This window comes from Cervus elaphus, chromosome 9, assembly GCF_910594005.1.
Source record: "Cervus elaphus chromosome 9, mCerEla1.1, whole genome shotgun sequence".
NCBI classification, from domain to species: Eukaryota; Metazoa; Chordata; class Mammalia; order Artiodactyla; family Cervidae; genus Cervus; species Cervus elaphus.
In genome coordinates, this window is record NC_057823.1 from 109,392,754 (window position 1) to 109,409,084 (window position 16,331).

The 16,331-nt window shown below is 41.6% G+C and overlaps 1 long non-coding RNA gene and 1 pseudogene across 1 annotated transcript; one reads left to right on the plus strand and one right to left on the minus strand.

The window, feature by feature from the left end:
• LOC122700694 overlaps window positions 1–16,331 on the minus strand; it is a 65,805-nt pseudogene that overhangs the window by 23,574 nt on the left and 25,900 nt on the right.
• Window positions 409–13,882, plus strand: LOC122700695. Its single transcript, XR_006342868.1, has 3 exons — window positions 409–422; window positions 7,251–7,259; window positions 13,712–13,882. It is a non-coding gene; the product is annotated as an uncharacterized LOC122700695 (long non-coding RNA).

Below are 16,331 nucleotides of genomic sequence, written 5' to 3' on the forward strand. Positions count from 1 at the left end.
GGTGGTCAGAATATTGTTGTGGTATTCCAAGCAGGCTTAGAAAGTGGTTTTGAAAAAGGTTATGTTAACATCTACAAATCCATTTATGAAGTGAATTTTTGCTCATGTAAAGTTGAGTATAGCCTGAGAATAATGAGATTCAGTGCAGAAAGCCCCCTATAATAGCAAATCTCCCCCTGAAAGTACATAATGCAACTATGTAACTACATAGTGTATATCATGAAGAAAATATCTGAAGGTGAATTAGCCAGGAAAGTTCCTGTTAACCCTCTGACTGTGAAAAGAAATACAAAACCTAGGACTCACATTATAGCTGGGGATCATTTAATGTTACTGTCATGAGGCATTGCTAATCAACTGAACAGTTTTACTCTTGTTGGCCTGATAATTATTATAGTGGCTGATGTGAAAAAGGCTTGTGTGTCAACATACATCCTTACTGTGAATATCCGATGTTCTCATACAATAAATCCTAAGAATCCAGTTGACACTATAGCTCAGACCATTCCCATGCACCTGAATGTTTCTTTTCCCCTAAATGATAGGTTACAATATGTGAAATCATTCTAAATCTTGGCAAAATCAAAAGATATACTTCAGAATGTTGGAAAAACCAGATCAATGTTGATACAGTATTGGGTCCTCTCCTCCTTCAGGATCAAAGAAAGCTGTATTTACATTTCAGTCTGTTAATAGCATAGTAAAAATACCAGCTGCCAATACAGGTAGTGATAATAATATGGCTGTGATTAGGACTAATCACATGAATAACAGTGTTTGATATTGGGATATGGCAGGGGTTTATATTAATAGTTGTAGTAATAAAATTGATAACACCTAAGATAGAAGAAACACCTGTTAGGTGTAGAGAAAAAATAATAAAGTGTACTTAAGCTCCAGCATGAGCTATATTTCTGGCTAAAGGTGTAGACAGCTCAGCCTGTGCCAGTGCCTGCTTCAGCTATTGGTGATGCAAGCAGGAAGTGGAAAGAGGAAGGGGGAAGTCAGAAGCTTATTTATTCAGGGAAAACTATGTCATTAGCTCCAGCTATTAGGGAAACTAATCAGTTACCAAAGCCTCCAATCATAATAGAGAGTACTATAATGAAAATTATTACAAATGCATGAGCTGTTACAGTTATATTATAAATTTGGTCATCTCCAAGTCGAGTTCCAGGTTGGCCCAACCCAGCACAGATTAAGAACCTTGGGGCTGTGCCTACTGTTGCCAGCCAAAAGCTTGGCCTTCTTTGCCCACTGACGCTGAACGAAAAATATGGAGACCGGGCTTGCAGGAAATAGAAAGGTGGCTTTTATTCTTATCTGGCAGAGAGGAGAAATGCAGTAGGCTTATGCCTCGAGAGCTGTGCCCTGCCCCCCGAGATGAATCTAGGGGCTTATAGAAGGCAAGAGCTCACAGTCAGGAATCAGTGATGAGGAGCAAAGGGAATAGGATCTTGATTTCTTCCTTTTGCATTGTTTCAAAGACAGTAGGAGACTGACATCAATAACCCAGTAATTGAGTCTGGCATTCAGTGGCTCTGTGGCCTTCTTTCTGATAGGGAACTACAAGGGGAAGAGTGTTCTGAGGGTAAACAGCAGATGGGGATATATTTAGCGCAGAGTCAAAGGAACATAGGTGCCAAGTGTAGCTTCTGCAGAGTTTAGGGACAGAAAAGCAAACTTAGTCCCAGACATTCAGCGTGAGGAGCAGTTACAGGAAAAAGAAAAGTTAGGAATGTTCAGGCCTGCTCACTCTTCTCTTTATCTTCTTTGTTGTCAGAAAAGAAAGGAGAAAAACTCATTCCTCCTTTTTCTCTTTCACTGCAACACTGCCTCCCGGCTCAAGCACCAAATAGTACGTATATAGTACCGATATCTTTATGGTTAGTTGAAAATAATAGGCAGTTAATGAACATAGGCAGAATGGCTGAGTAAGCTTTAGACTGTAAATCTAAAGACAGGGGTTTAATCCACTTTTTCTTTTTACTAAGTCCTGTGATGAATATTTCATGTTGAATTGCAAATTCAAAAAAGCCGGTTCAATTTGCTGGGACTTATACCGCTTTTTTTTTTCTTTTTTCCTTTTGAAATAGAAGTAAGTTAAAGTCAGTTGACCAGGGTATTTAGCTGTTAACTAAAAGTTCGTGGGGTTATAGCCCACCAATCTAGAGAGGGTTTAGCTTGAAGTGGCTGGTTTGCATTCAATTGATGTAAGATATAATCTTGCAAACCTTATGAACAGGAATTAAGTAAATTATACTTGCTTAGAACTTTGAAGTATAAGGAACATCCTTGTAGTACAGGAATTTTCCTGTAGTTCATACAGTAAAGAATCTGCTTGCAATGCAGGAGACTTGGGTTCCATTCATGGATCGGGAAGATCCTCTGGAGAAGGGAATGGCAATCCACTCCAGGATTCTTGCCTGGAGAATCCCATGGACAGAGGAGCCTGGTGGGCTATAGTCTATGGGATCGCAAAGAGTCAGACATGACTGAGCGACTAAGCCCACAGCACACAGGGCATTGAAGTCTCTTGGTCTAGTTAACCTAAATTCCTATTCCAGCACTGACAGAATTGGTGTTATGGGTGGAAATATTGTGGCTATTACAATTATTGTGGATTAGAGTGTCATTTGTTTCATAGTGTAGAATCATCATGTTTTCTCTGTTATTTGTGGAGAGGAATAAGGTTAGTGCCGTGGAGGGTGTGAGTCATATGTTGAAGTACAGTAGTGCCATGATTGCTATTACTGTTGGTAAAACAATGTTTTTTTTGGTTGTTGTTATTTTTTCAGTAATTATTCACTTGGGTCTCAGTCCTAATAGTGGTGGAAGGCCCCTATTGATAATAGAATGATGAGGATAAGGGTTGTTATGATAGGTATCTTGTTGCATGTATGTGATTGTGATAATGTGGTGGTGGTGGAGTTGGTTATGGACATTCTGAATATCGTGGAAGTTAAGATAATATAACCAGGTTTAGTGGAGAAGGCAATGGCAACCCACTCCAGTACTCTTGCCTGGAAAATCCCATGGGTGGAGGAGCCTGGTAGGCTGCAGTCCATGGGGTTGCTAAGAGTCAGATACAACTGAGCAACTTCACTTTCACTTTTCACTTTCATGCATTGGAGAAGGAAATGGCAACCCACTCCAGTGTTCTTGCCTGGAAAATCCCAGAGACGGCAGAGCCTGGTGGGCTGCCGTCTATGGGACTGCAGAGTCGGACACGACTGATGCGACTTAGCAGCAGCAGCAGCAACCAGTTTTAGTGCTGTCAGAGTGGGATTACATAATAGGATGGCGTTTATACATCCTATGTGGGCCATTGATGACTAGGCTGTGATCTTTCATACTGCATTTGATTTCACCATCCTCAGCCTCCAATTATAATGGATAATGTGGATATAGCTTGTATCAACTTGGGCTTCCCTGATGTCTCAGATGATAGAGAATCTGCCTGCAATGTGGAAGACCTGGGCTTGATCCCTGGCTTGGGAAGATTCCCTGGAGGAGAGCATGGCAACCAACTCCAGTATTCTTGCCTGGAGAATGCCCATAGCAGAAGAGCCTGGTGGGATACAGTCCCTGGAGTCAAAAAGAGTCAGATACGGCTGAGCGACTAAGCCCTGCACACAGTACACTATTAAATTAATTGATGGTGAAGTTTGGTATAGCACAGACATGGGTGCAAGTTTTTGTCATGTTCATAGGATTAAGCCAGATGTTAGTAAAATGTCTTGTATACCTTCTGGTACTCCATTGTGAAATGCAGATATTTCCAGTTTTATTCATAAGGCTATTGTTATTAATATGGATGCTGTTGGATTAAATAGTTTTGTGACAGTCCATTGGCCTGAGAATAATAGATAATGACAGTTATCATGAATCATATTGATGTGGTGGATTGTGTCAAGTATTTAGTTGATGCTTCTGTCACTCCTGGGTTGAATTATTTATTATGATGGGGATCATGCCTAATGTATTTATTTCAAAGCCAAATCAGATAAGTAATCAATGGAGATAATTATAATGACAATAAATCCTGAGAAAATAGTTGATAGGATAATGACAAAGATGATGGGACTTATTAGTACAGAAAGGGTATAAATGAACATTTTTGGGGTACAGGCCCAGTAGTTTAATTAGCTGACCTTACTCATAGAATGTGGTGTAATTTGGTAGCACAAAGAACTTTGGATTCTTAGGGGTATGTTCAATTCCTATAATTCTAGATATAAGAGGATTTAAATCTCTATTATTTACTCTCTCAAAGTAAGTCTAGTCAGACACATTTCTTATACCTGTGGAAGAGTACTTGATAAGAATGGATAAGGATATGTGTCATATGCATAGGGCTTAGTATTAGGGATAGAAAATATTGGAGACTAAATGTATTCATTGGTCATATTGGAATCAGGGGTCTAATGCTCAAATTGATAGGAAGGAGACTGTTAATAACAGTGACTTGATTCAGTTCAGTTGCTCAGTCCCGTCCGACTCTTAGTGACCCCATGGTCTGCAGCATTCCAGGCCTCCCTGTCCATCACCAACTCCTGGAGTCGACCCACACCCATGCCCATTGAGTCGGTGATGCCATCTCACCATCTCATCCTCTGTCATCCCCTTCTCCTCCCGCCTTCAATCTGTCCCAGCATCAGGGTCTTTTCAAATAAGTCAGCTCTTCGAATCAGGTGGCCAAAGTATTGGAGTTTCATCTTTAGCATCAGTCCTTCCAATGAACATCCAGGGCTGATCTCCTTTAGGACGGACTGGTTGGATCTCCTTGAAGTCCAAGGGACTCTCAAGAGTCTTCTCCAACACCACAGTTCAAAAGCATCCATTCTTCGGCACTGAGCTTTCTTTATAGTCCAACTCTCAAATCCATAAATGACTACCGGAAAAACCATAGGTTTGACTAGATGGACCTTTGTTGACAAAGTAATGTCACTGCTTTTTAATACGCTGTCTAGGTGTGTCATAGTTTTTTTTTCCAAATAGTAAACATCTTTTAATTTCATGGCTTCAGTCTCTATCTGTAGTGATTTTGGAGCCCCCCCAAAATAGTCTGTCACTCTTTCCAATGTTTCCCCATCTATTTGCCATGAAGTCATGGGACCAGATGCCATGATCTTGGTTTTCTGAAAGTTGAGGTTTAAGCTAACTTTTTCACTCTCCTCTTTCACTTTCATCAACAGGCTCTTTAGTTCTACTTCACTTTCTGCCATAAGGGTGATGTTATCTGCATATCTGTGGTTATTGTTATTTCTCCTGGCAATCTCAATTCCAGCTTGTGCTTCCTCCAGCCCAGGGTTTCTCATGAGGTACTCTGCATATAAGTTAAATAGGCAGGGTGATAATATACAGCCCTGATGTACTCCATTTCATGTTTGGAACCAGTCCATTGTTCTATGTCCAGTTCTAACTGTTGCTTCCTGACCTGCATACAGGTTTCTCAGGAGGCAGGTCAAGTGGTCTGGTATTCCCATGTCTTTCAGAATTTTCCATAGTTTATTGTGATCCACATAGTTAAAGGCTTTGGCATAGTCAATAAAACAGAAATAGATGTTTTTCTGGAACTCTCTTGCTGTTTCGATAATCCAGCGGATGTTGGCAATTTGATCTCTGGTTCCTCTGTCTTTTCTAAAACCAGCTTGAGCATCTCGAAGTTCACAGTCCACGTATTGCTGAAGCCTGGTGGACCACCACCCCCATCCCACAAATAAATTCGGACACTGTTTCCATTGTTTACCCATCTACTTGTCATGAAGTGATGGGACTAGATGCCACGACCTTAGTTTTCTGATTGTTGAGTTTTAAGTACACTTTTTTTCCTAAGAGGGTGTTTGCTTTTACCAGTGCATTCACTTGGCATAACTCTATTAACCTTTGCCTTGCTTCATTCTGTACTCCAAGGCCCAATTTGCCTGGTACTCCAGGTGTTTCTTGACGTCCTTCTTTTGCATTCCAGTCTTGGAGGTCTTCATAGAACTGTTCAGCTTCTTCAACAATACTGGTCAGGGCATAGCCTTGGATTACTGTGATATTGAATGGTTTGCCTTGGAAATGAACAGAAATCCTTCTGTCATTTTTGAGACTGCATCCAAGTACTGCATTTCAGACTCTCTTGTTGACTATGATGGCTATTCCATTTCTTCTAAGGGATTATTGCCCACAATAGTAGATATAATTGTTTCAATAATACATGAACTGTGAACATCGAGATGTCCAAGCTTGTTTTAGAAAAGGCAGAGGAACCAGAGTTCTGATTTCCAACATCCACTGGATCATTGAAAAAGCAAGAGAGTTCCAAAAAATATCTATTTCTGCTGTATTGACTATGCCAAAGCCTTTGACTGTGGATCACAATAAATTGTGGAAATTTCTGAAAGAGATGGGAATGCCAGACCACCTGACCTGCCTCTTGAGAAACCTGTATGCAGGTCAGGAAGCAACTGTTAGAACTGGACATGGAACAACAGACTGGTTCCAAATTTGAAAGGAGCATGTCAAGGCTGTATATTGTCAGCCTGCTTATTTAACTTGTATGCAGAGTACATCATGAGAAACGCTGGGCTGGAGGAAGCACAAGCTGGAATCGAGATTGCTGGGAACATTATCAATAGCCCCAGAAATGCTGATGACACCACCCTTATGGCATAAAGTAAAGAAGAACTAAAGAGCCTGTTGATGAAACTGAAAGAGGAGAGTGAAAATGTTTGCTTAAAGCTCAATATTTAGAGGAGAAGGCAATGGCAACCCACTCCAGTACTCTTGCTTGGAAAATCCCATGGTTGGAGGAGCCTGGTAGGCTGCAGTCCATGGGGTTGCGAAGAGTCGGACACGACTGAGTGACTCCATTTCAGTTTTCACTTTCATTGATTGGAGAAGGAAATGGCAACCCACTCCAGTGTTCTTGCCTGGAGAATCCCAGGGATGGGGGAGCGTGGTGGGCTTCTGCCTACGGGGTTGCAAAGAGTCGGACACGACTGAGCGACTGAACTGACTGACTGATGTTTCCATCATATGCTGGAGCAGCAATTGCGTCACACTCGAGTGACTCTGAGGAGATACCCCACGTCCAGGGGCAAAGGAGAAGCCCCAGAAAGATGGTACGAGGGGCACAATCACATTCAGAATCAAACCCCACACCTGCCAGAGACACTCAGAGGGCTCAAATGCACCCTGTGCACACCAGGACCTCAGCCACACGGAGACTGAGACAGAACTGTGTCTGGGTGTGTCCTGAGGAGATATGGGTCAGCAGTGGACTGCCGCAGGAACAGGGACTCTGGGTGCAGTAGACCTGGGTATGGCAGAAGCCCTCTTGGAGAAGTTCACCATTAACCCACCACGGAGCCGCCAGAACGTCCACAGGACTGGGGAAGCAGACTCTTGGAGGGCACAACAGAACCTAGTGCACACCAGGACCCAGGAGAAAGGAGCAGTGACCCACAGGAGACTGACCAAGACTTGCCCGTGAATGTCCAGGAGTCTCTGCTGGAGGCGTGGGTTGGTGGTGGCCTGCCGCAGTGTTGGGACACTGACTGTAGCAGGGCCTGCATGGCATCTTTTGAAGGAGGTCACCGTTATCTTCATCACCTCCACCATAGTTTGGCCTCAGGTCAAAAAACAGAGAGGGAACACAACCTCGCCCTTCAACAGAAAATTGGGTTTCCATCAGAGGGCAGACAGACTGAAAACCACAGTCACAGAAAACTAACCAATCTGATCACATGGACCACAGCCTTGTCTAACTCAATGAAACTATGAACCATGCTGTGTAGAGCCAGCCAAGACGAACGGGTCATGGTGGAGATTTCTGACAAAACATGGGCCACTGGAGAAGGGAATGGCAAACCACTCCAGTATTCTTACTTTGAGAACCCCATGAGCAGTATGAAAAGGCAAAAAGAAAGGACACTGAAAGATAAGCTCCCCAGGTCGGTAGGTGCCCAATATGCTTCTAGAGATCAGTGAAGAAATAACTCCAGAAAGAATGAAGAGACAGAGCCAAAGCAAAAGCAACACCCAGTTGTGGATGTGACTGGTGATGGAAGTAAAGTCCGATGCTATAAAGCACAATATTGCATAGGAACCTGGAATGTTAGGTCCATGAATCAAGGCAAATTAGAAGTGGTCAAACAGGAGATGGCAAGAGTGAACATTGATATTTCAGGAATCAGCTAAATAAAATGGACTAGAATGTGTGAATATAATTCAGATGTCCATTATGTCTTTTGGGCAAGAATTCCTTAGAAGAAATGGAGTAGCCTTGATAGTCAACAAAAGAGTCTGATGTAGTATTTGGATGCAATCTCAAAAATGACAGAATGATCTCTGTTCATTTCCAAGGCAAACCATTCAATATTCACAGTAATCCAAGTCTATGCCCCGACCAATAAGGTTGAAGAAGCTGAAATTGAATGATTTTATGAAGACGTACAAGACCTTCAAGAACTAACACCCAAAAAAGGTGTCCTTTTCATTAAAGTGGACTGGAATGCAAAAGTAAGAGATCAAGAAATACCTGGAGTAACGGGCAAATTTGGCTTTGGAGTACAGAATGAAGCAGGGCAAACCCTAATAGAGTTTTGCCAAAAGAATGCATTCATCATAGCAAACACCCTCTTCCAACAACACAAGAGAAGACTCTACACATGGACATCACCAGATGGTCAATACTGAAATCAGGTTGATTATATTCTTTGCAGCCAAAGATGGAGAAGCTCTATACAGTCAGCAAAAAGAAGACTGGGAGCTGACTGTGGCTCAGGCCATGAACTCCTTATTCCCAAATTCAGACTTAAATAGAAGAAAATTGGAAAAACCACTAGATCATTCAGGTATGACCTAAATCAAAACCCTTATGACTATATAGTAGATGTGACAAATAGATTCAAGGGATTTTATCAGCCAGAAAGAGTGCCTGAATAACTATGGATGGAGCTTTGTGACATTGAACAGGAGGCAGTGATCAAGACCATCCCCAAGAAAAAGAAATGCAGAAAGGCAAAATGGATGTCTGAGGAGGCCTTACAAATAGCTCGGAAAAGAAGAGAAGTGAAAGGCAAAGGAGAAAAAGAAAGAGATACCCATTTGAATGCAGAGTTCCAAAGAAGAGCAAGGAGAGATAAGAAAGCCTTTCTCAGTGATCAGTGCAAAGAAATAGAGGTAAACAACAGAATGGGAAGGATTAGAGATCTCTTCAAGAAAATTAGAGATACCAAGGGAATATTTCATGAAAGATGGGCCCAATAAAGGAGAGGAATGGTAGGGACCTAACAGAAGCAGAAGATATTAAGAAGAGATGGCAAGAATACACAGAAGAACTGTACAAAAAAGATCTTCCCGACCCAGATAATCATGATGGTGTGATCACTCACCTAGAGCCAGACATCCTGGAATGTGAAATCAAGTGGGCCTTAGGAAGCATCACTATGAACAAAGCTAGTGAAGGTGATGAAATTCCAGTTGAGCTATTTCAAGTCTTAAAAGATGATGCTGTGAAAGTGCTGCACTCAATGTTCCAGCCAATTTATAAAACTTAGGAGTGGCCACAAGACTGGAAAGGTCAGTTTTCATTCCAATCCCAAAGAAAGACAATGCCAGAGAATGCTCAAACTCTGGTCCAACTGCACTCATCTCACATGCTGGCAAAGTAATGCTCAAAATTATCCATTTCAGGCTTCAATGGAGCATGAACCTTGAACTTCTGGATGTTCAAGCTGGATTTAGAAAAGGCAGAGGAACCAGAGATGAAATTGCCAACAACCATTGGATCATTGAAAAAGCAAGATAGTGTCAGAAAAACATTTACTTCTGTTTTATTGACTGTGCCAAAACTTTTGACTGTGTGGATTACAACAAAGTGTGGAATATTCTTCAAGAGATGGGAATACCAGACCTCCTCACCTGCCTCCTGAGAAATCTGTATGCAGGTCAGAAAGCAACAGTTATAACTGGACATGGAATAACAGACTGGTTCCAAATAGGAAAAGGAGTCCGTCAAGGCTGTATATTGTCACCCTGCTTATTTAACTTATAAGCAGTGTACATCATGAGAAATGCTGGACTGGATGAAACACAAGCTGGAATCGAGATTGGTGGGAGCAATATCAATAACATCAGAGTTGCGGATGACACCACCCTTATGGCAGAAAGTGAAGAAGAACTAAAGAACCTCTTGATGAAAGTGAAAGATGAGAGTGACAAAGTTGGCTTAAAGCTCAACATTCAGAAAACTAAGATCATGGCATCTGGTCCCATCACTTCACGGCAAGTAGATGGGGAAACAGGGGAAACAGTGGCTGACTTTATATTTTTGGGCTCCTAAATCACTGCAGATGGTGAGTGCAGCCACGAAATTCAAAGACGCTTGCTCTTTGGAAGAAAAGAAAGAAAAGAAAAGAAAAAAGAATACCTAGATGGCATATTAAAAAGCAGAGACATTACTTTGCTAACAAAGATCTGTCTAGTCAAAACTATGGTTTTTCTTGTATGTATGGGTGTGCGAGTTGGACTATAGAGTAGTCATGTATGGATGTAAGAATTGGACTATAAAGAAACCTGAGAGCTGAAGAATTGATGTTTTTGAACTGTGGTGTTAGAGAAGGCTCTTGAGAGTCCCTTGGACAGCAGAGAGATCCAACCAGTCCATCCTAAAGGAAATCAGTCCTGAATATCCATTGGAAGGACTGATGCTAAAGCTGAAACTCCAATACTTTGGCCACCTGATATGAGGAAGTGACTCATTGGAAAAGACCCTGATGCTGGGAATGACTGAAGTTGGCAGGAGAAAGGGGCGACAGAAGATGAGAGGGTTAGACGGCATCACTGACTCCATGGACATGAGTTTGCGCAAACTCCCGAGGTTGGTGGTGGACACAGAGCCCTGGCATGCTGCAGTCCATGGGGTCACAAAGAGTCAGACATGACTGAACGACTTAACTGATGGTTTGGGTAGAGGAATTCATATGGTTAAAGCTAGGCTCAAGGCAAAGACAGGTTCAAGGATAAGTATGGAAGGTGAGGATGTGGCTGGTCATAGGGCTTCTTTAATAAAGAGTTTAACTGCATCACCAATAGTTTGGAGTAGGCTGTATGGCTCTACAACATTTGGGCCTTTTCAGAATTGTGTATAGCCTAGAACTTTTCATTCTACTAGTGTTAAGAATGCTATAGCTAGGAGGATGGGCATAATAACTATTAGAATATTATGAACAGTTTGTTAAGGATAGGATTTAAATCTCTGATCATACAGGTTCAAGTTTTATGCAATTATCAGGTTCTGCCGCCTTAAATAAGGCCTATTTTTGGGTGGAAATGTTTACTTATCAATTAAGATAAAATTATTCATTGTTTTAAGGATTTATTTAAAGTTGGCCATATTTCTCTTGTCCTTTCCTACTGGGAAAATTGTATAATAGATGGAAACCGACCTGAATGACTCTGTTCTGAACTCAGATCATGTAGAACTTTAATTGTTGGACAAAACAAATCTTTATTACTGGTCACACCATTCAGGTGTCCTGATCCAACATCAAGGTTGTGAACACTGTTGTTAATATGAACTCTAAAATGGGACTGTGCTATTATCCCTAGGGTTACTTGTTCCATTGATCAATTTCTTGGGTCAATAAGTGATAATTTGATTTGACTGGGAGGTCTTGGCTTTAAAAGTCACTTGGAGGATCTTTTGTTCTCCAAGGTCACCCAATCAAAATCATTAGCTCATTAAAAGTTCTGTTATCCCTTAATGGTTTAATTTTATTTGGGGGGCTAATTAATTAAAGTTCCATAGGGTCTTCTTGTCTCATTGGTTTTTCCCCTGACTTCATGGGACGGTCAGTTTCACTGATGAGAAGTAAGAGTAAAACCCTTGTGCGACCATTTATACAAGTCTTTACTTAGAGAACCAGTGATTAGGCTACATTTGCACGGTCAGGACACCACAGCTGTTTAACGATTGTCACTGGGCACGCAGTGCCTCTAATACTAGTGATGCTAGAGATGATGTTTTTGGTAAACAGGCAGGGTTTATGTTTGACAAGTTCTTTTTCTTCTTTTAATCTTTGCTTGAGTGAATGCCTCTGTTGGGTCAACAGTGCAATTAATAATCTAATATTAGATTATTTTTATTTACTGTTCACCATCAAGGAGTAATACAAGTTGCTGACAAAAACTTGTGCAAGGAGTCTTAGGGAGATTTATTGTTTTCCTTTTCAGGTTTACAAGACCAGAAGCATGGATATACTACAAAGACTTTGCTTCATTTTAGATTATTTTAGGTATGCTAGATACTGGCATTGATAATATGATAAGGAAAAACATGTAATAGATGCTAGTTGTCCAGTGATGATAAAGGGATGTTCTACTGGTTGTCCTCCAATTCATGCGAGTGTTAAGAGGTTCACTACTAGAATTCAGAATAGGCACTGGCTGAATGGTCAGAATGTCATGCTTTGTTGTTTGCATGTATGAAGTGATGGCATTAATACTAAGATTAGGATAGAAAAGATGCGGGCTAAAATTCTGTCTAGTTTGTTAGGGCTTGATCGTAGGACTGCATCTATGAATAAGAAGTATCATTCTGGCTTGATGTGTGAAGGAGTGTTGAAATGTTTGCCGGGATGTAGCTATCTGGGTCTCGTAGTAGGTCAGGTGAAAATAGGACTAGTATTTTTAACCCCAGAGCTAGCAGCAAGGCACCCAAGATGTCTTTAAATGTATAATATAGATGAAATGGGATCTTTTCTATATCAGATGAAATTCCTACTGAGTTATTTGATCCTGTTTCATGGAGAGATAGTAAGTGGACTATAGTAAGTGCTGCAATAAATGAGCTTGTAGGAAGGGGAACCAACCATGATACTAGTTGGTCATAATTAATTGTTATTACAGAAATTACTTGTGCAAATTTACATTATGCTGATGAGTAAGGTGATAAGGAAAGAGGAAATACAGTGTGATTAGCCCCTTTCCATCTGATACCAATAGAGACATTTGTATTTGAATAAGGGAGGTGGTTTTTGGCAAAATATCCTCTCCTCAGATTCAGTCTAGAAGGGGGATGCTGACTTTTGGCTGGTTAAGTTTAAACAAGGGGTCAGGCGGTGTATGATAGTGGAAAAGTATCCTTGAATATATTTGAATAGTTGTACTTCAGGTTTTGTGTTACTGCTAGTTTTGAGTGCCAAGATGAAGCCTAGAATATTCAGCACCAGGGCAGTTATTTTGAGGTAGTAAGGTATGGTTATTTGTGGAACTGCTGTTGGGGGAATATTGTTGGAGAAAATAAAGCCAGCAAAAATACTTCCAACTAGTAGGCATTTAATAGAACTTATTAGGAGGGTGTTGTTCTTGTTAATGATAATCAGAGTAGAAAATTGAGGCCGTCCCAGTAGCATGAAGAAGATAGTGAGGATGTTGGAGAAGGCTGTGAGTGAGGTGGCAGTTTGTGGAGGGGATCAGGCATTGATATAAGGCATATTCACAGTTTGAATATTTAGGTCGTTAGAGTAGAATCCAGTGAGGAAAGGCATTCCTGTCAATGCTAAGCTGCCAATGATAAGGGCGGTTGTAGTAAAAGGCATAGCTTTAAACAGACCTCCTATTTTTTGAATATCTTGTTCATCATTTAGGTTGTGAATAATCTGGGTTACATAAATAGAATGGCTTTGAAAAGGCAAGAGCATTGTTTTGGAGAAAGAGGAATGCTGGGTAGAGTTGGTTGATGCCAATTGTTACTATCCTGAGGCCTAATTGGCTGAAGGTGGAGAAAGCAATGATTTATTTTGATATCATTCTGGGTAATGGCACATATTGCTCTAAATGTTGTGATAGCCCCTAGGCATAATGTAACCAATGGGGTACATTTATAGCTTTCTGTCAGAGGCTAGAAGTGGATGAGTAGGAACATATCTGCTACTACTATTGTGCTTGAGTGGAGTAGGGCTGAGACTGATGTGGGCCCTCTATTGCTGAGGGTAATTATGGGTGTAGCCCAAATTGGCAAATTTTCCCATTGCAGCTAATACTAAACCTAATATAGGCAAATTTGAATTAAGTTGAGCAAGAGAGTTCCAGAAAAACATCTATTTCTGCTTTATTGACTATACCAAAGCCTTTGACTGTGTGGATCACAATAAACTGTGAAAAATTCTGAAAGAGATGGGAATACCAGACCACCTGACCTGCCTGTTGAGAAACCTGTATGCAGGTCAGGAAGCAACTGTTAGAACTAAACATGGAGCAACAGACTGGTTCCATATAGGAAAAGAAGCATGTCAAGGCTGTATATTGTCACCCTGCTTATTTAACTTATATGCAGAGTACATCATGAGAAATGCTGGGCTGGAGGAAGTACAAACTGGAATCAAGATTACCAAGAGAAATATCAGTAACCTCAGATATGCAGATGACACCACCTTTATGGTAGAAAGTGAAGTAGAACTAAAGAGCCTGTTGATGAAAATGAAAGAGGAGAGTGAAAAAGTTGGCTTAAAACTCAACATTCAGAAAACTAAGATCATGGCATCTGGTCCTGTCACTTCATGGCAAATAGTTGGGGAAACAGTGGAAACAGGGCTTCAAAATCACTGCAGATGGTGATTGCAGCCATGAAATTAAGAGACGCTTGCTCCTTGGAAGGAAAGTTATGAGCAACCAAGACACATATTAAAAAGGAGAGACATTACTTTGCCAACAAAGGTCCGTCTAGACAAGGCTATGGTTTTTTCAGTAGTCATGTATGGATGTGAGAGTTGGACTATAAAGAAAGCTGAGCACCGAAGAATTGAGGCTTTTGAACTGTGGTGTTGGAGAAGACTCTTGAGAGTCCCTTGGACTTCAAGAAGATCCAACCAGTCCATCCTGAAGGAGATAAGTCCTGGGTGTTCATTGGAAGGACTGATGTTGAAGCTAAAACTCCAATTCCTTGGCCACCTGATGCAAAGCGCTGACTCATTGGTAAAGACCCTGATGCTGGGAGGGATTGGGGACAGGAGGAGAAGGGGATAGCAAAGGATGAGATGGTTGGATGGCATCACCAACTCAATGGACATGAGGTTGGGTAAACTTCGGGAGGTGGTGATGGACGACGAGGCCTGGCGTGCTGAGGTTCATGGGGTCACAAAAAGTTGGACACGACTGAGCAACTGAAGTGAGCTGAGGATAAAAATTTGTTGTAAGTGTCATGCATTGAAGTTAAGTAAGAATCATGGTGTTGTTTTAATAAAACCTGTATCAGCCTAGGGTTTGGAGAAGGCAATGGCACCCCACTCTAGGACTCTTGCCTGGAAAATCCCATGAATGGAGGAGCCTGGTAGGCTGTGGTTCATGGGGTCGCAAAGAATGAGACACGACGGAGTGACTTCACTTTCACTTTTCACTTTTATGCATTGGGGAAGGAAATGGCAACCCACTCCAGTGTTGTTCCCAAAGAATCCCAGGGACAGAGAAGCCTGGTGGGCTGCCATCTATGGGGTTGCACAGAGTCGGACACGACTGAAGCGACTTAGCAGCAGCAGCAGAACAGGGTTATACAAAACAGGTCCACACCCCCCTTGCCCCGCTTTCTCACATCCACGCCCCTGTGCCCTGCATCCCCACATCCACGCAGCGCAAGCCAGCAGTCTGCCTCCTCTTTCCAGTCAGTCATTGGGCTTCGCTGAGGTGTTTTGGCCCTGGGGAAGGAAATGGCAACCCACTCCGGGATTCTTGTCTGGAACATCCCATGGACTGAGGGGCCTGGTGGGCTACAGTCCATGGGGTCACAAAGAGTCAGACACAGCTGAGCGACTGAGGAGTTATACAAAATTGCCTGTAGTGCCGCTGTGTTTGCATCTGCCGTCCACACCATCATCCAGTGAGCAGGAAGGATATAATCCCGGCTCCTTCTCAGCCAGTAAGTCATTGGAAGAGATTATTACTGGTAACAAGAATTAGTATGGTAACAAGGAAAAGGAGTGTTTGAAGAATCGGTTTATGTTGGGGTCTGAGTGAATGGATCATATTGAGAAGTCTATAGTTGATCATATGACAAATAGGGCCACCAGCACACATTATTGAGAAAGAATCTATTTTAGAACTGAATGATAGATTATGGGTTTGTAGTGTGATTCAGTGCCAGTTTGACATAATTATCTCTTGGCCTGTATACATGAATATTATTGTTGGAACTAAGCTAATGATGAAGGCATATGAGATAATCTTACATATAGAGGGTATGTGGTGGTTTTATAAATGTTAGTGCTTGTTATTATGATCGATGATATAAGTAGTGAGGCTAGAGTGAAAGAGGAAATTTAATTTATTACTTTTATTTGGAG